Genomic DNA, 19,719 nt, shown 5'->3' on the forward strand with positions numbered 1-19,719 from the left:
CAACTTCACATCTTCCACTACTTTCAATATCACCCCAAGACAGATTTATTTTACTCAGAAAAATATTATTTTTAAAAATATATTAAAAGATGCCAACCATAATCTTTTAAAGAAATTCACAAAAGAATTCACTGAATATTTATTCCTGGCACAAGTGGTAGAAGTGCCGCTCTGCTACACAGGAGGTTCGAATCCCAGGGGTTGGACTCGATGATCTCTAAGGTCCCTTCCAACCTGCACAAGACTATGATACTGTGATACTGTGGATTTTAAAATGGTTTAAATTATATTGCAAATAATTCAATTTAAAATTGAATTACTGGAAATAATTCAGCCCTAAATTGGCTGTCTTTCTATCTGCCTGCTAATTGAGAACAAGTTTCTAAACATACCTCTGAAATGGTTTAATAAACACTATCTCTACACAAATGTATGGAGATAATGAAGACAAATAGTCTGTTGTTAGCAACAACCTGACATTCTCTTTTCATTATCCACTGTGAAAAGTGACACTGTCCACTGAGAAGAGATTTTTATTGGGATTTGTATCTGCTTACAAAGGAAAATGCTTTTGCTGATCATTACACAACAGGAAGACAGATTTGAGAACAAGAGAAATAAAGCCAAGGAACTTTGCAGATATATTAAATGCAACATTAGTGCATGTACATTAAAGAATATCAATTTCTTGAATTTGCAGTCATATAGTACATAAGTAGTAATGTTGACCATATAACCACCTCTGTTTTTATCTTTACTGCCTTTCCTAAACTAAGTTGTGAAAACTTGATTTGAAATGACTCATCACATTGCTATTTCGTTGTTATTTTAAAGGCAGAACCTTTACAGTAATTTCTGACTTTCATGGAAAAAAAGAATTTAAAAATCATTAAACAAAAAAATTTTAAAAAAAAGGAAAATATGTCATAACAAATTAGATAGTTTCACAACATAGAGACACAGATTTTCAGTAGGAAGGCTATGTAATAGGCAACCACTACAACAATACTGCCACATACTGTGTCTTAGCATGACAACCATTCCTCTACATAAATTCCAGTGTGGTACCTTTTAAAGCATACACAGATATAGGTAACATTTCAACCATCTTCCACAGTTTTACCTAGAATGATAGAATCATAGGATGGTTTGGGTTGGAAGGGACCTTTACGATCATCCAGTTCCAACCCCTTACTATACGCAGGGACACCTTCCTCTAGACCAGGTTGCTCAAAGCTTCATCTGGCCCCAAATGTCTCCATGGAGGGAGCATAAACTACCTACTGGCAGTTTTTCTTCTTCTGTCATAAGCAGTTCCTACTTCCCTTGTCCATGCCTGACATGCACAGGAATCGTCCACGCCTTTAATCACTCCCAAGCTCAGCTATGGAGTTCTCTAATTGCTCCTACAAATCAGCTCTTTGATCTTTCTGCATTTCTTCCCTGAACTCATTACAGTTTGCCAGAAACTTTCAGGCCAAGACATGCCCAAACAAGAGGCGCTATCCCAATTTCATCTCAGCGTCTGTAAAATAAACTGTTAATTTTGGATTTGAGTTCATTTGCAGATGCAAATTCCCTTAAGCTTAGGAAAAATGGACTTCCTCTTTTAAGCTTTCACTAGTAATCATGGGGATGGCTCTCGCAATATGTGTGGCACAGAGCTGCAGGCAACAGCCTTGTAGAAAAGACAAAAATGGAAATAAAGAGGGTTTGAAATTCTGCTCTTGCTTGCATAAAAGGACAATAATAGACTACTGACAGTAGAGAGTGGATCGATGCTGCTTACTGAGCTCAGAGGTCTTGTAATGGCAGAGGCACACCTGCACCACAGCAAAGCTTTCCCAACAGCCAAACAAGAACAGCATTCAAAAATAGCTTTTGTAGATGGAAAGATGGTTTATTAGAAAATCTGAAATCAAGCTCGCTACTCTAAAAAAAAATAGCTCTAGTAATTTGTAAGTCAGTATTTTTTGGTATTTTTTATTTGTCCAAAATGAAAGCAACATAAGAAATAAAGCTGACTGAGCTAAATGACTGAAACCAGATCTAAGTTCCTTTTATTGCCACTAGGCACAGCATGTGCCAGGAAAAGCTCCTCCAAGAAAGATACCAACAGCCACCCTCAGTCTCCCACGTGTTTCAGGGGACAGTTCTGCTTCCTTCACGGGAGAAGTATTACAGTTTGAGGTTGAGAGACAAACGTGGAACAACCCTGGCTCTGAGGTTAGGATGAAGAACAAACCCTTAGACCATGCTGCAGCAACACCTCTGTGCCTGCAATCTCTGAACAAATGTCCTCTGATCACTCAATAAAGAAGAAGACTTCAGACTAACACCACAGGCAACAAACAAACAAAAACACACAAAAAAAATCCCACAGCATTATTTTGGAAAAAAAAATAAAAAATCATGATTATGCTTTTCCTTATGAAAGTGAGAGATCTGAGCCCCCCCTTCTCATCATCTCCTGAGCACACCAAGAGTCTCCAGTGTATTTTCTTAATGAAATGCTCTCTGAGATTGCTTAGCAAACGTTTGCACAGAACTGCAATAAGTGCAGAGCATGAGTAAGTTTCCTCACTGTAACCAATCTGGCAAGTTCCCAAATTTCACTATGACACACTTCTTGCAAATGTACAGTAATTTCCAGCTGCCCAACAGTGAGAATGCAGACATTAAGAGTGTGTAATTCTTCACTGAAGTTTCACAAGCTGATAAACTTCTTTCAGACACTTCTCCAACCAGCAGTACCTTCAAAAACAAGGAAAATGCACCGTAACCCTGTCTCAAACAGGCCTCCCCCACTGGCCACTTACACCTGGAGAGCTGACCAGGAAAGGGCCTCAGGAAAAAGAGTTGATGCTCAATAAGCAATGCAATTGCCTTCTTGCTTAAAATTCACATTAAAACAAGCAAATAAAAAGTCCAACAATACTTACTTAAAGCCTGGACAACATATCTATGTGTGTCTTAAGGCAATGTTTTTATCATAGAAAATCCCAAGTTGGAAGAAACCCACAAGGACCACTGACTCCAACTCCTGGCTCCTATCAGAACCACCCAAACATGTTATACATATTACACATCTCTAAGCTTGTCTTGCTTATGTTACAAATCCCATGGCAGAACAGCAGCATTGAGGACTCCCTTAGTGCTCCCAGCAGGACGCAGCCCCATGTTCAGGCTGCTTTGCCACCCACCTTTCCCCGCTCTGCAGATGACAACAAGGGGATCCAAAGGAAAGTGGGAGCTGTGCCTGAACTCACCCCTACACCTCCATTCCAGCCCCAACCTGCACTACACCCTGGGTCTCTACAGAGAGCGGCTTCTCACCATCAGCCATCTGCACCTCTGGGTAATTAGCAAGCAATGCATTAGTCCAATTAGTTTCAAATTAAGTATTTTAAAAACTCATGGAGAAATACAGCAACAAAGCCATGCTAATTAAATATAGAACAAGAAGTGGAAATAAGTATCAGGGGAGGGTTCTCTATGCCCCACTTCCATTGCTCAAAGGATTTAAGGGCACTTACTGGAACTCATTAATTGCTTCTGTGGGCTCCTTCTTTACCCTTAACTTTTCTTTAACATGTTTGGGCTGTGTAAAATGTGTATAAATATATGAATGATGTATGAGGCGCTGCTACTGAAAACATCTTCATAAAGATTTCCTTAGGAAACATAACTGCAGCTAAACCTTTTATAAAAGCTTCATTGCTGTGTAACTAACACAGAAAAAGTACACTCAGCAATAAATAGCATATGATCTGAAAGCAATATCAAAACACTGTGTGAACAATGTGTGCAATATATAGAAAAAAAGCACTCCTCCAGAAATAACAAGATTATTCTTCACCCAATAACCATCACATGCAGTATTAGAGTAGCCCACGAATGTAAAATGAGAAGTATATTTCATGAAAAATGAATCAGATGGGTAAGCTGACAGTGAACACTGCAAACAGAGGATAAAACCACCACTGAAAGTGGAAAAGGGGGTGAAGATTTTTTTTCTGTAAATATTTATGGCATCAATGATGAGCAACCATTATTAAATTCTGCAATCCAAATCTAAAAGAATTACTTTGTGGTATCTCTTGCCATCATACCAAGGGAAATCCTGTCCAAAAGGCAGCTATATGAGACATGTTTCCTGCCCGTCAGTCCAAAGCTCGTTCGGACTGCCATTAAATCCCTGGGAGCAGGATTCACCCTATCCTGTCCTTTCCTGTTTTGCTCAGCACCAGCATTGTTGTTTTGGGAGACAGGGCAGATCTCCAGCATCTAAGCACCTCGGGTCCATCTGATCTTGTTGCTTAGTATAAGGCAGCATGGATTAGCTTAAGACTTGGTAGGAACCTGCAAGCAAAGATGTGCTAAGGAAAACACCAGAGAGGAAGCACAATGTTTATCCCAGCACTTCCTTTATGGAAGTATAAGGTTAGTTTTCAGAAAACTGAAATTGCAAATACATGTGCTTCACCTCTCACAAAAAATATTAAAATATGTAAGCATATATATTATATAGAAAGCTCCACAGGAAAAACACCTAGGCCTTTGCAAGTTTATCTTGCCCAAGGTTACTTAAATAAAGGTGATATTTGCCTGTAAGCAGATAGGAAGGCTCAGGTGAGCAGCTGGGAAGCCCTGTGATGTTATCTGAGACCTCAGCCTGCAGTTTAAAGCACTGCTGCAAGAACAAGCCACAATGCTGGCACATCTTCTTCAAAACAAGCTTAACAATAACCCCTGGAGGCTGCGTCCCCTGAGGAGCGAGCTGTGACACCTCACCCAGCACAACTCAGCGCTTTCATTTGGCTTTTATTGCCCATGTCAAACATGGATGTTTTCATCAAGTTCTGCACTTCAGAGTGACTTCATATCGTTGAGCTGTTTTTCGCCCTAAATGATCTGATTGGTTGCAATCCGTTACTTAGGAGCGCAATTGCATCCGATCATTAAAAATTCATTTGTGGTATCCTTAAGATTCCCCGGGGCCAGATGAAATAAGGACAGCACTGCCAAGTGATTTCACAGCCTGATGCCTGAGCAGTAAGAACATCTGTAATGTGTTTTGAAAGCATGCCCTCCTCTCACCAAAATTAACCACTCTCCCAACAAAAAAAAACTTGACTGAAAAACACCACAAAGGCAGAGAGGGAGAGGGAAAGCTGGGCAGGGTGTGGGCAGATGCTGGATGTGAGCTTTTCTCCACACCCCTTTTCTATGGCATCTTAGTCTGTTGCTGCCATTACTGTCCCAGGATGCTCTGATCACAGGGCAAGTGCAAACCCTCATGAGCAGGAATGTCCTTCCTCCCACACCTCTCACAGTGACACAGGCCCCTAAAGCCAGGCTCCAGCTGCTTTGCCCCCCCTGCATTTACTTCCCAAAGCTGGCTCGGGCTGCCAGTAGAAGTCTCCTCCCACTCAGTAGCATGAGCCCGCTCCAGCAGCAGCTTCCAGACACAAGAGAAAACAGTCTCAGCCATATGAAGGTTTTCATTGCACTTTCCTTACTGTCAAAGCGTAGCTCTCGAGTTGTTTTTTAGCCTTTTAAAACAAGCCAGCATTTCCTTGGCATGGCTCTGTGATAAAAAGGAATCCTGTAAGGACTTGAACGGCTCAGAAGTCAGTGCTAATTGCAAAACATGAACCCCATCTCCCCAGTGCTGCTGTGCATTTTGTAACTGTGGCCTCAGAAATGCTGGCCTAAGTTTCAGTTGCTCTCGCTTCTATATTATTTTCTTCTGTCTTTGCAAACAATGCACCATCTAAACATCAGCTCCTTTTTTCCAACTTTTCTGCTAACACGACACTCGTGTAAGCAGCATTCACCACTTCACAGCTTATAGTACAGCTTGTACTATATGCACAACTTGTACATATAGTTTTCAACTTCACCTTTCCCTACCAAACTACATTATGACTAAACTGATTTCTGTTAAGCACTGCTTTGTAATTATTCACCAAAATTCAGATTTTTATTTCTTTCCTTCAAAAAACATTAGCAAGCTTCAATAACTAACTTTAAGGATATTTCCTTATCAGAAATTGAACTGCAAAGATTTGTGGTGAGCTGGCAGAATAAACTTATTATTAAATTACAAGTTGCTTCACGATGCCAAAAAGAATGTTCTATGTAAGAATCTGCCTTCTGATGGTAATTTTGTATAATTAATGCCATTTTTTCATGTAATCTTTTGTGTTCTGAAGTTTATTCTGTACTCCCACATAGCAAATGAGATCATTCAGCATTTACAGAGCACAGCTCACTACAATCCATTGAATCCATAAAATGCTGAAAGGAAAGGAAAATTATTTTCACTGTCAGCTCATTGTGCCCTTTCAACTCTATTAGCATTTTCAGTCAAAAGACAGCAGATGGGATGACCGTATGTAGTGTCAGAGACCACCGTCTTCCACATGTACTGGTCTACCTACAAAACAGGACACTGCAAATTTCCACCTCTGGTTCTCTCCATCTGACCTTGGAGATGCTCGCAGTGTAGCAGGCAAGGGGTGGTTGCCAGTGCAGAACTATCAGCCAACTCAACACACAAGTAGTGCACAGAATAGATGATGCTCACTGCAGTGGTAAAAATTTTCAGGTTTAATAATCACCTGATTTTAGTTTTGGAATTTTAGACTGGTTTCAAGTCACTTGCTTTAAATGTGACGACAATCAAAACCTGTTAAAGCTTCAGCAAGATCAGAGCCAGTAGATTCTGGAATTCTGTATATTTATACATATTACAAGAAGGACACCTGCTTGAAAATTACCCTTGAAGAAAGTCTGGTGCATGTCATTTCACCCTGTGCCATCCTCTTCCAAAACAGAAAATGGGAGGATTTCTTCCTTCTTTCCCTAATTCAGAGGGTAGAACCATACAAACCATACAAAGGCCCAAACTGTGTTTTGTCACAGACAGATGCAACTCTGAAATCCCCAGCATCATGCAGGGGTTACACAGAACAGTGACCCCATGGGTTGGGGCAGCTCTGCTCATTGTCTCTCAGACAGTGTTCTAGGAAAGAAGAAACTGGATTCTCAGCAGTAAAGAATAAATCAGAGAAAAAAGCAAGGAGCATTTGGAGTGTAGTTTCAAAGTAAGTTTGCTGGATGGAACAGAACATTTCCTTTTGAAATGACTTTTCCTTTAAGCACTTTCCTCTTGGTATTTGTTTCATCCTGCATTCTTCTGGCTCCACATCCTGCCCTGGAACTATGGGACTTGATGATAATCCAACCACAACCGGGGTGGAGACAGAGGACAGGATTCACAAAACTGTGTTTGGAAGAAGATAAGAGAACACAGATAACCACTTTTGCTTTGGAGTGTTACCTGGCTTATCCTGATATCTCCTTACAGTGGTGACTGGGGAGACCAGGAGAGACTTACCCACATACAGCACACGCATCCTGGTTTCTTTTATAGGTCTAAGAGCCCACAGGTTTTACAAGCACAAACCGAGGTATACAGTTTTCACAACCACACAGTGCAGTCTTCAGTGCCCAGAGGATGCACTGGGTTCAACTTAAACCCAAACAAGAACACAAAGATGCCAACAACTACTGCACCCTCCAAACACAGCACCACTGCCAACCTCAGCAGCTTTACTCATCTTTTCAGTAACACAGAGCTTGGCACGTGCAGAATACAGAAGTGTGTTGTTTTAAGGAGGTCAGCATAAAGGTGGCATGGAGAAGAAAATGAAGGGAGGCTTTCAGCTGTTAGAAATGATCACATTTTCTGCAGTTCTTTTTTGTTCAAAACAACCCTGAGCACAGCAGCACTGGCCAGCCAGTGAGGCTATCCCCTTCCACAGTGCCAGAGGACTGGGCTAAATGCAAAACAAAAAGCAGCCAGAGGGTGACTTTATTTGTTTTTAATCATGCGCCAAGTATGACACCAGTGCGGTGTCAGGAAGCATCTGGACATATTGGAAAGAATTTCCTGATTAGCCATGAGTTAATGACTTTTTTCTGTTTGCCACAGAAGAGCAAACTGAACTGCTTGTTCAGCTGCATTCCCTTAAAAGAAAAGAAGCAAAGAAGTTCGGTATTCTACTGATAACAAACAAACAAGCAAAAGAACCCTAAAAATCTGTTGTAAACATGGGCTTCCATGATAGCTGGGCTTAGACTGAACTGCTCAGCTATAAGAAACCAGGGAAAGCAAATCCCTATGAGAACGCTGAAAGAATGAGACGTTCTATTTATCTTCAAGGGTAAAACTCCTGAAAAGGTTTCAGAGAACAGGTAAAAGAAGCACAGTAAGTTACTAGCTTGGGGGAAAAATATGCAATTTAATTCTTAATAAGCTTTCCCAATGAAGTAAAGTTCATGTCTGAACTTCTCTGAAATGGCACTGAGCTTTGCAGAGTAAATTCATAACAAGTAGATGACAACAAAAAAACCCTTCAATTTCCTCAGCTTTCAGGACCTGAAGGTTTTCAGTTGTCTAGGAGTAACTTATATTAAAAGTACATTTTTATGCCCAGAACTTCATCATACATAAATATATACATACATTACACTCCCTCCTCCCAAAGGAAGTTGAAAGTGGCAAATTGCAGTTGTTGGAGAGGACACACATGAATCAACCTGAGTCCCCTTATGAGAGAAAAACAACAAAAAAGAGAGAAGAAGCTCAGTGGGAAATCACAAACAGACAAAGGCTGCTGAAAACAACTGCTAGCATTTAAAAAACAAATATGGGTAGCAATAACCTGTAATGTTGTGATCATAGTAATTCCAATATGTGAAGGAGGAGGAAGATGCAAAAATTATGTGTTTCATCTCTTGTGCTGGGGGAGCACAGTGTAGGATTTCTGGGTTAGGTGTTAAGGGCAGCTGACTTGCACCAGCCTTGTGGTGTTTCAGTTCTTTTGCAGCTGACTTTGTTGGTAGAGACCTTGGGTGATCTGAAATACAATTGCTCACCCTAAAGTAGCTGTGGGTGGTCCCACCATCAAGAAACGTACGTAACAGCTTCTGGATTCCTATTAAACTTTGCTTCCTGGAATTATCTGGCATGAGTTTCATGGGTTATGCACAACATAAAAAGAAAGAATGAAGAACTCCTTTTGCTGCCCTATCACTCACTGAACTTCCAGTCCACCAAGATACCCCATTACTGAACAATAAAGGGAGAGTGAGCGTCACAGCCTCAATCATTTCCTCTGACGTATAGAACAGGGAGCCAAAGAAATGCTGACTAAAGTCACCTTCACAGATTTTTAAACCATTTAATGATGCTATAAAAAACTCAAGTAGCTGCCCCTGTGATACTCAAGGAAAATTTCCATTAATTCTGCCCTTTGCTTCCCTGCTCAGCTAATGAAGTGACTTTGTAATTGCAGGAGGTTTTAAGGGAGTGCGCATTTTCTGCCAGGTTCACAGGCCAAAGGAAACTGCACACACCATGCAAAAGGTCCCACATTAAAAAACCTCTACCCAAAACAAGTCTCCCATCACCAAAAAAATTTCTGGCACCGAAATGGATATTGACACACAGCCAGCAGATAACGGAGCTCAGCCATTCCACCATGAAGGAGGTAGAACGACAGCTGAAACAGGCTCTGTACCAGTTTTCCTATACACTGCTCGAGGTATTAGCAGCCACTGTTTTTTCCAATTCTAGCTGGTATTAGCAGCCACTGTTTGTTCCAGTTCTAGCTGCTGTTACAAAGCTAACCCAGCACTTCAGCCAGGGTTAGGAAACCCTGGCTTCATTCATTCCTCTGGATACATTAGGAGAAAGGTGGCCTTAAATTTAATTGCGATGTACAAACAGTTCTGGTAGTTAGAAGAATACCCCCTTATCCCTCTGCCCTTCCCAGTTGGACAACTCAAAACACCTAAATAGCTCTGTCTTAACAATTCGGTGCATTCTAAAAGCGTTCTTTATATTGTTGGGAAAAAAAGAGAAAAAACAACACACACACACAAGAAGAACAGAAGATTAAAGCACCTAAAGGGGCTCTTGAGTGGATAGATGGAATCAGCTTTCTTTTTCTCTTTTTTTTTTAATCCAATAAACACTTTTGTTGCTGTTGCTTTCTGCTCCTCAAAGAGGGAGAATTTGTACGGCCTTCAAATAACTGTGGTTTTGTAAGGGCAACATAAAATCAAATGCCTCTGAAATAAAAAAAAACTATTAAACAAATCTTCATACCCTCTGGTGGCTCCTTCCTTTTGTTTCCTTCTAACATGCATTTTCCCATGCCTTCTCCCACCTTCTACCCCAATGAATTTTGGATTTGTATCCTCTCAGGGTCTCTAAAAGTCAGCTGCAAAATAACTTAAACACCACAAGGCAGGAGCAAGATTACAATAGACCTCCCAGCCCTGTACACCTAACCCAGAAATCCTGCTCTGTGCTCCTTTCACCCCTAAAGACTTACATTGTTTAGCACAGCCTTGAGGTTACGATATTTTCCCATCTTTGGTTTTCACATTACATTGTACACCAGCCCCCTGTGCAGGTTGCTGAGACACTTGATCCATTTTGTACTGAAAGTTAACTGTGTGCGCTTCCCTTTATAGGTTGTTCTTTTAAAGCAAGTAGGAGACCAGATAAACATCACCTACCAATGCTACTGCATTGAGTTTCTGCTTTAAAGTAAAGAAAACATCTTACCTAAGTAGGACTTACAACAACAACAAAAAAGTATCAAAAAGGCATATTTCCTTATATTCATTTTTTTATGTGACGTGCATCAAAAAAGAAAAAAACTTCAACAACAAATCAAATCATTTCCTCTTGCTGTTACACAAAATTCAGAGAAGAATAGCTATCAGTCCCTCATATCTTATCACTATTCTCTTTATATGGGTTTGCAGCTCGCAGGAAACATTTGTTTTTGTTTTCCATGGATGTTATAGATTATATTAGGAAAAAAAACAAACAGCTCAAGTGTGAGATCCTCACATCAAGTAGTTTGCAGCCAAGTCCGTAGGAACCAAAGCAATAAGAGTAAACAATGCGTGTAAGCACACACTAAGAAGAGCTAAAGGTTATCCCGTGTTGCAGGATCAAAGGTTTGAGGGTACCTGGTAGGCTGAGGAGCACCAGGTTTCTAGTCAACCCGTTAAGCTGCCCAGTGTGAGAGTCCACACATTTCTCTTATGACAGACTTAAAAAGACTGGATACACATGTATTCCAGATTTAATTATTTTAGCAAAATGCACTCAAATCATGTTCTCTTAAAGCGTAAAGTTAAGTGTTTATTTCAGTTCAAGTCATCTATTTGGCAGACTGTTTTAAGTTTCTAGGAAATGGGTGACAAACCTAATTGTAAAATAATCTGAAACATGAATAATCCTTTTTTTCATGTGAAAATAAACTAGAGTAATGATTACTCATTTATCAGTGAATGGAAGATGTCAGATTAAATAAATTTATGTCAGGCAAGATCTCTGACCACAGGCTGGCAGAGAAAGCAGGTCAGCCAGATGCATGATTTCTGTCTCATGTGGAATATGACAAGCTGCAGCTCAGCCTGGGACACAGCCAGCCTGGGGACAGGCCAGCCCCTCAGTCCCTGGGAAATGTTACTGAGATGAGTTCTGTTGCTTATAACAAATTTCAACATGGTGCCGTTTCTTGTAAGGGCAGCACAGGAGAAGAGGACACAGTGCTCCTCTGCTGTGCGTATGCACTGCTCTTAGACGCTATAGGCAGTATGGACAGCAGTCACACAGGTATGCTTCTGAACACTCATCCGCAGTTCACTCTTCATTCAGCAGAGGCATAATGTGGCACAATTCCTCTGGAGAGGATAAAAGATGATATAAAAAAAATTGAATCCAGGAAAGAACAATAAAAGTCAGTCAGTACTGGTGACTACTCCAGTCTCATTAGCTAAAAGATCAAAGCACCCCAAAAAAGGAGCAGGAGGAGAAGCCTGTGACTGCCAAGTGTTGAGGTGAGGGTGATGCACCCTGGGGCATGGTGCTCACCTGGCTCAGCTTTACAGCTGGGTTGGAAGCTGACCACAGGGTAGCCATGTGTTGGGGTGCAGCTCTAATCTCCTACTGACCCCAAAGCCAGCTGCAGGTTTCAGTGCATTCAGAAGCTTCCTCATTAGGAGTCCCCACAGCAGTTGTGGTTATCTGATAGAAACAGAAAGTAAAAATCCTCACAATGGAAAGCCTTCCTACTGCTGCAAGTTTTGGTATCTTAGCATTTGGGTACAGTTACGTTACAGTGTTGATATTTTAAACAGTAAGATTTGAAATATGAACCTTGCACTGCAAATGGGAAAAGGATTTTGAAACAATTTAAAACCAAACAGCTGGCCAAGCTGACTAGATGGATATTTCATTCTTTAAAGTTTTACAGAGCTTAACAAAAATAATTTATAAATCCTTCTCTATCTGTAAAAATCAATGTATAAAATGAAACATAACTTTCCTGCAGTATGTAATGTAAATGTATAGCATATATACATACAGTCATGCTTATCACTGCAAAGTGCTATTCAGGACAGAATATTACTTTTCCATATTGGGTGTGTATTACAGATGGACAGAGCATTTGCACATGCCTGAGACTCTTGTTGCTTACCCACCCCAACCAGGAATTCACAGAACCCCCTCAACTGTAAGGCACACAGCTGACAATGCTACACAAATTCTGATGGCACAGAATCCCTGCTTGCCTCCCCAGAAATGAACTGAACCATTGCCTTGCAGTGGTCAGACTGCTCTAAAGAGCTACTTTTGAAGTTTTAAAGAATCACTCGTTGCTATCTCCAGTGTACCTTGACTTAAAAACAAACAAACAACAACAACAAAAACATACAGTTTTAAAACATGATGAATTAACAGAGAAACTGAAGGAGAATGGATCAATTATTTGGACTGACCACACATCTACAAATTAATGGGGTATTTAGTTTAAACCTGTGAAAGATTCTCAATATGTTTGCATCAGAGTGCACGTTACAATATGTTTCGGGCCTGTTAATAGATTTTAGAAGCATTTCAGAAGAATTTTGTTGTTTATTTTCCATTTCCCACTTCATTTGCTAGAGGTTATCACACAGTCTCTGGTGTACCTATCAGTATTACATGAGGGTAGGCAATGAAATCACAACAGACCAAAAAGCAGAACAAGCATAAGCCCCACGTCACATAGCGTCACATAAGATGTGTTGGCTTCCAGGTTTATTGTGAAATGGTGATATCTGTGTCACACAATGCAGTATGATTAAAAACATTGTAATCTCAGTTCTTTGCATCATTACTTCAAAAATCACTTGTTGCACTTGAACAAATTAGAAAGCTGCAATTTTCTAACTCTACATGTTAAGCACAAAGGAGCTTCACTCTTCATATCAGCATTATTGTTTCTCTCTCCTATTTATTTATTTTTATTTTTTTTTTTTTTTTACCATGTAGCAAATGTTATAAAGAATTGTATACATGCCTCTACTCAGGCTGTCAGACACACATACATTCACATAGACTGGGGCTGGTACCCCAAACTGCCCTTCTCTCTGGAATAAGATTACCACTATCCCTACAAGTCCGGTTTACAGCAGGGCAAGTCCTAGTATTGCCTGGCAAGGATGAGGACAAAATTCACTAAGGTGGCTGCAACATTAGCTACTTGTCAGAAAAGGAGAAACATAAAGCCAGGATCTATTTTTCACTTGTATGAAAAGACACTTCACTGTTATGGGGAACTCTGATTTCCCTTACCAGCTCTGGGATGATTAAGGGCTTATGCAATATCACCATGGATTAGACTATTAATGGTGCCTAGTAATGATGTAATAATGATTTTGCATTAATTGGGTCAGTAGTGATTAGGAAAATTAGATCAGCATAGGAGAATGTAAACTATTTTCTTTTTGCTTCTTTCTTTTTCCTCTCTCTCATTTCCTCTTATTGAGCTACAGGTGTTCTGGTTTAAGCAGGACACCAGCCTCTTGTGTTGCTCAAGTATTGGGCATAGAAGCACTAACCTAGGAACAACACACTCTCCTCAGGCCAGCCATCATTCAGAGTGTGTGATCTCATTATTGACCTATAGGAACTGCAAGTGTTGACAAGTTAATACCTCCTCAACAATTTCCGTGTCAACTTCAGAATGACTGTTTCACAATATTTTGCTCTGTTCAAGTCCCAGGAAAGGAATCAACCTTAACTCCCAGCATAACGCAAATGCCAGTGGACAGAAGCAAATGAAAGCTACACTTCACAAAGATTATTTCCCCACACTCAGTGTACTGACACGTCTCAGTGCATTAAGTGTGCATTCATACTTTTCAGAAAGCATTCTCATTACACCATCTAAGTACATGACAGGTGTCAAGAATCTAGAGTCACACTTCTGAAACTGGGAAACGACACATAAAAAACAAAAGCAGAATCTATTAGGCAGTAGATAAGACCACAGCTCTGCTTCTGGAAATCAAGGTTCTCACTCTGCTGCTCCATCTCAGCGTGACCTTCAAACAATGTCACAGCTGCCCCCAGACACCTCCTGGCTTGGAGAGGGGGACTGTACTGTGGGCACAGCTGCTGCCAGCTGTCCCTCAGATACAGGTGGAGGCAAATTGCTGTGAGACGGATTCCAGACGCCACATGGGTCTGTCAGCTGTGTGAAGTTTGAGAGATGCAGAAGAGAATTTGGCACAGCAGGTATGTCATGGAGCACCAAGAGCTCATTGCAGACCCCTCTAACTTCTTCCAGGAATTAGGTTTTTATTTTTTACTTTCCCCCCTAGTACTATTTTGATGCAATCTCAGGGCACAGCTATCAGCTTTCATAAATTCCTACTCTGCCCCAGAAGCACTGGTATATGCATACTCAAAATGAACAAATTACTGTCTGGCCCTCCATTACAAGCCCCAGGTGAGAGGATTTGCTTCATCTCAAGTGCAAAAGCAGAATCCCAGGAACTAATCTGATCCCTTTATCAACAAGTTTAAAGGAAGATTATCTCTTCTACAAAGACTCACTGTCCTTCAGTAAGTCTGTACCCTGCTGCTCAATAGCCAAACAAGCTGTTCCCAGGGGTTCCATTGTACTTTCTAACCAGACATAAAGAATGAAGCACCCATGCTTCCAAATCATGTGGAGCATTAAAAAAAAAAAAAAAAAAAGACAGCCTAAAAACTCAATGATTTCCTTGCCTGACCAGGAACAGAAATTTCATCCTGCAGTTTCCCATTTCACATGAGAGATAAGAATCACCCACGTAGATCTTCTATGTATACACATAAAAATATTTTCCATGACATTAAGGTCAATTACCTGAAATGTCTTAGTTTATTTGACTAAGATGTCCACACCACTGCCATCCATCACTAATTTTGTCAGCAATTCAATTCAAATAAAGCAATGACTATTTGGGACTTATTGTTCGTCAAAGGCTATTTCAAGGCTATCAAACAAGTTGCTAGTTCACAGGTACCTTCATGTGGCACACTGTCCTCCTTCCAGACTTTTGAAGCGCGGCTGGCTATGCTTAAACCCACAAGAAGAAAAAGTTCATTACAATTAGTCTCTGCAAAACCATGCAACTCCACTTCATCCATATTATGGAGCAAATCTCTCTGCAGTGCACTGCTCCTCCAAGGTCCTTTTGTTAATTCCAAACAATAAGACTTAGCATTATTACAGAGAGGAAAGAAAGAGACAGCCTCCCACGTACACTTTAAGAGTGACTTCCCCGTACCAAACTCTCACAAGGTCTCTTCTTGCAAGAGAAACACAAACCTGTGAAGAAAACAGAAGAATTAACTTCAGAGTATGGTGTAGGTCTGTATTCTCACATTCAATACAGAGGCACATTCAAAAAGCACACTTTTCCAAATGCAATGCAATCCATCATTTGAAGCTTGTTTTGTTGCATATGAGGCTCATCTGTCTCAGGTGACAAGAACACACCGCTTATAACTTTATCCAGTCCAAACTCTGGCATATATCCTAGTGCTAAGGGAAGGAGATAATGTAAATCATCCTTTCCCATGTATGGGAAGCCTTACAACACGCACTCCTGATTCTCCTCATATGTTTAAGAACGTATTCTGCAAGAGCACTACTAATTGTTTGACAGGATTAAATTAAAGCCACTGTTTGGACATATCATCATAATCATTTGTGCATGCAAACACATTCCACTCAAAATTCCTGTGGGACTGCCAGTGAAACTGCTAGAGAAATACCCAGCACAAGCAACGTTATTGCTCATGTCTCACAGCACTGCTGTATGCACACAAACAAGAAGAGACATTGCCCTCCTGCAAGCCTCTCTCCCTTCTCTTTGCTTTCCCTGAGCCTTTACAGGAGGATTCCTGTACATCATCTGATAAAAACAATCTTCAGTCATCTACACCGGCACGTAGAGTTTTGCAGGCATGTAACAGCACATTTGGGGCCTGTGTCTTTGGCAGCACATCCTAAAATTTACTAACAGCCAAGGCTTTGATTCACAAACCATAAGATTACAAAGGACCACATGGATGTTTTCAGCTTCTACTCCAATAACTCATCTCATCTGCACATAAAATGCTCCAAAAAATATGTCTTGCCCACTTCCCTTTGAATCACCAACAGCCAACTATCGAGGCTGTTTAAAATATTTTGGCTGCCTACCCTAATATTTTATGTCTTTAGTTTTGGGACTGTCAATACCTCAAAAGCCCAGAAACTTTATAATTTGAGGAGAAACACACAGTAAACATAAATGAAGTGGATTTGGAGATGCTGTTTTTTATCCCCCAAACTAAATACTTTAGGCTGAATGGAGTGATTCCATAAAATACATTTCGCACATAGCAAAATGATACTTTTTATTCACAATTAGCATTCATTTTTTCACCATTTATTTTACCAGCAGGAAGAATTTCCTAACAAGAGAGAATAACACATACTTTTTTCTTTTTCTTCCCCCCTCCTATAGAAGAGCAGAAAAATGATTTAAATAAAAACATCATTCTCTGGCAGAGGACTGACTAGAGAGCTCAGTAGGTTAAATACACTGATCATCCTCAGCATTCTTCAATTATACATGTGTATGGCTTGGCCTTGATCAGTGTTTACATAACCCCTGCAACTAACATCTTGAACTATTGTACTGCAGCAAATATCATTACAAGCATAAACAACTGCAAAAAAAGCATCCAGAAAAAATATTGACAAGTTTGTAGCACACAACTGCACATGGTGGGAATTGGTGGACCCTTTGCGATGCAAACAGTGCCCCAAATTGGTTCTTCACACAGGGAAAGTTTCCAGTGATAAGGGACACATTTATGGCATGTTCCCTTAAAGGCCTGACTCCCATCTAGCAGCTCATTGTTCACAAATGGAACAGTGTTTACACAGGAAGAAGTCCAGTTTCAGCAAACGGGAAGTCCAGCAGATGTTTCCTTCTATCAAAGCAAAACAAGCTTAAAACAAGCTTGCAAATTGCTTTTGCCCAATCAGAAAACTTCAAAATTAATTCTACTGAGGAAAAAAATAAAAATTACTCAACAGAATGACCCTGGGAAATAAAATCAGAAAAACTTTTATTTCTAAACTGCAGCTGCTAAAATGAATTCCCTTGAAAAAAAATAATAATAATAATAAAAAAAAATTAAAAAAAAAAATAAAAATTACTCTTCTTTACAAATGCTTTATGATCCAGGTTCGGAAGAATAAGAGGAAAATTGTAATTTTGGTCTGAGCTGGAAAGGGAAAGTAGGGCAGATTGTTACTCACACAGCTCCACATCTCAAATGCTCTCCTCAAACCAATTAACCTCTCCTTTCCAACTGTCTACCAACATCCCCCAGACTCCCAGCTGCCCTGGCTTCCTTATTTCTCTTTAGATCTTCAAGTGCCTCTTCACCTGTACACAGCAACTAAATAATAGAAGTGTCTGGGCAGAGGACAAAAGGTACAGCTCTTACATTTTTCTTCACTTTTATTTATTAATTTATTTATTTTGAATATTTTTATACTAATTTTAATTACTTCTACCAGTACAAACTGGTTATACACCAAATATAAGCACCTGACACCCACCTGACTGTTTCACCGACCATCCCATTCAGCACTGTCAGGATGTGCCTGATGATTCTGCATCATTACAATGGTACAAAAGCAAAGCTGGGTCTGGGCTCCTTCCATTGCTCAGCTGAATGCTGCAAAGGTAACATCCTGCAGGAACTGTTTCTTTTTCTGTAGCTACCAAGGTCTTGCTCCAGAAGATCAGATGAGAGTGACATAGTAGCGAAGAGGAATACTTCCACTTTTATAAAGCTTTTGTAAAATGCAACTGCAGAGCTCCAACAAATTAGACTAACAGCTGGATAGATACAAGTGTCAAAGCCAAGGATAAAATAGTTTTAACTACAAGTATAACAAGTGTAGCCAGTGTATGCAGCCTTCTGTATCCATCTTTGCCTCTGCAAGCCCATTATTCACAAGATCTCATTCATTTATTTTTCTAACTACTTTGTGAGTCTCATATAAAGTTCCCACCTCCACAATATTCATGCATAGCATGCTCAGCACTGAGGCTCTTTACCCCAGGTGGAGGCCTTTGCACATCCTAAAATGCATACAACAAAGACAGAGCTATAATCTGGCAGCAATGAAAGCCGCCATTATTACAATCAATATGAGTATTAGCAGCCTGAAGACCACCCCACTGTGGCATAATTCAGATCTGCCTATCAAGCAGTTACAGCAGAAGGTGGAGGTGGTTTTGTTGTTTTGTGTTGTTTTGTTTTTTTTTAACCTCTTTCCTCCAATAATCCCTTTTGTCCTTTAAGCAAATCTTAAATGTAATCTCAATCTGTCAGCAGTTTTGTAAAGAAATAGCAGCTCAAACCTAATTGGATTTGTCAGACAATGACAACTAACCCCAGCAGCTGAACAACTGGAGAAAAATCTTACAAGTTGGAATGCATAAAAATATTAAAGTTCATTTCAAGAAGAAAAATTTCCTCTGAAAGTAACTGGTAAAAAGATATAGTTCAAACTCTGTCCCTTAGCAACATAATGATGTGGTGTGGCACAGCAAAGGTTGTGTGAGCTGCTCTGTATAGTTGATTATTTGTAGTTAACTGTTCAAACATTGTCACTTCAGGTTGCTTGAATTTGATAAGATTGCTAAATGTTTGCCTATGTAAACTTGCTTTTGTCTTACGCTTTTAAACCACAAGAAAGAAAATGAGGAAAAAAAAAACAAACTGAATTCTGACAGGAATATGTAACAACAGTATGTAAAAAGATGTATATATTACATTGAATGCAAATGAAAAGAACTTGGAACATGTATTTTAGCTGAAGAGTTGAAATACCTTTTATGCCTCTGGGCTTCTAGACTATTTCTCACAAATACAGGGAAATGAATATGAACCTTGCTTTGTTCTGCACATGCTTCTGGCAGGGATAGCAACACTTCAAGGACAATCTAGGATACAGTGGCTCAAAACCCACACGAACATCCCGTCCAAATGATGAGACACAATGCATTACAATGATGCAGAGGTTACAGGTTAAATATGTATAATAGAACAAATCTTACAGTGCTTTCAAAGCATTCAAACTGTGATTTACCTAATGGTGCCCAGATCCAGAAGAAAGGTCACTTGATGACCTGTACATTGAGAACTGAAGTGACATTTACTCCACTGGTTTTAAAATGGCAATCACTAGTATTTTTTTAACATTCATATTTAGGAGAGTATCAACTTGA

General features: G+C 40.0%; 1 protein-coding gene across 7 annotated transcripts in view; it reads right to left on the minus strand.

Moving 5' to 3' along the window:
* Nucleotides 1–19,719, minus strand: part of LOC107309087 (putative acyl-CoA dehydrogenase 6) — a 67,310-nt gene that overhangs the window by 36,077 nt on the left and 11,514 nt on the right. The window contains exon 3 of one of the 7 annotated variants that reach the window (XM_085538621.1): nt 15,679–15,743. The exons of the other annotated variants lie outside the window; for them this stretch is intronic. The gene's annotated coding sequence lies outside the window, so the exon portion shown is untranslated. The remainder of the gene's footprint in view (nt 1–15,678; nt 15,744–19,719) is intronic. 7 annotated transcript variants of the gene reach the window in all.

This window comes from Coturnix japonica, chromosome 2 (genome assembly GCF_054131305.1).
Source record: "Coturnix japonica strain WE chromosome 2, WE-NBRP24, whole genome shotgun sequence".
Taxonomy (NCBI): Eukaryota; Metazoa; Chordata; class Aves; order Galliformes; family Phasianidae; genus Coturnix; species Coturnix japonica.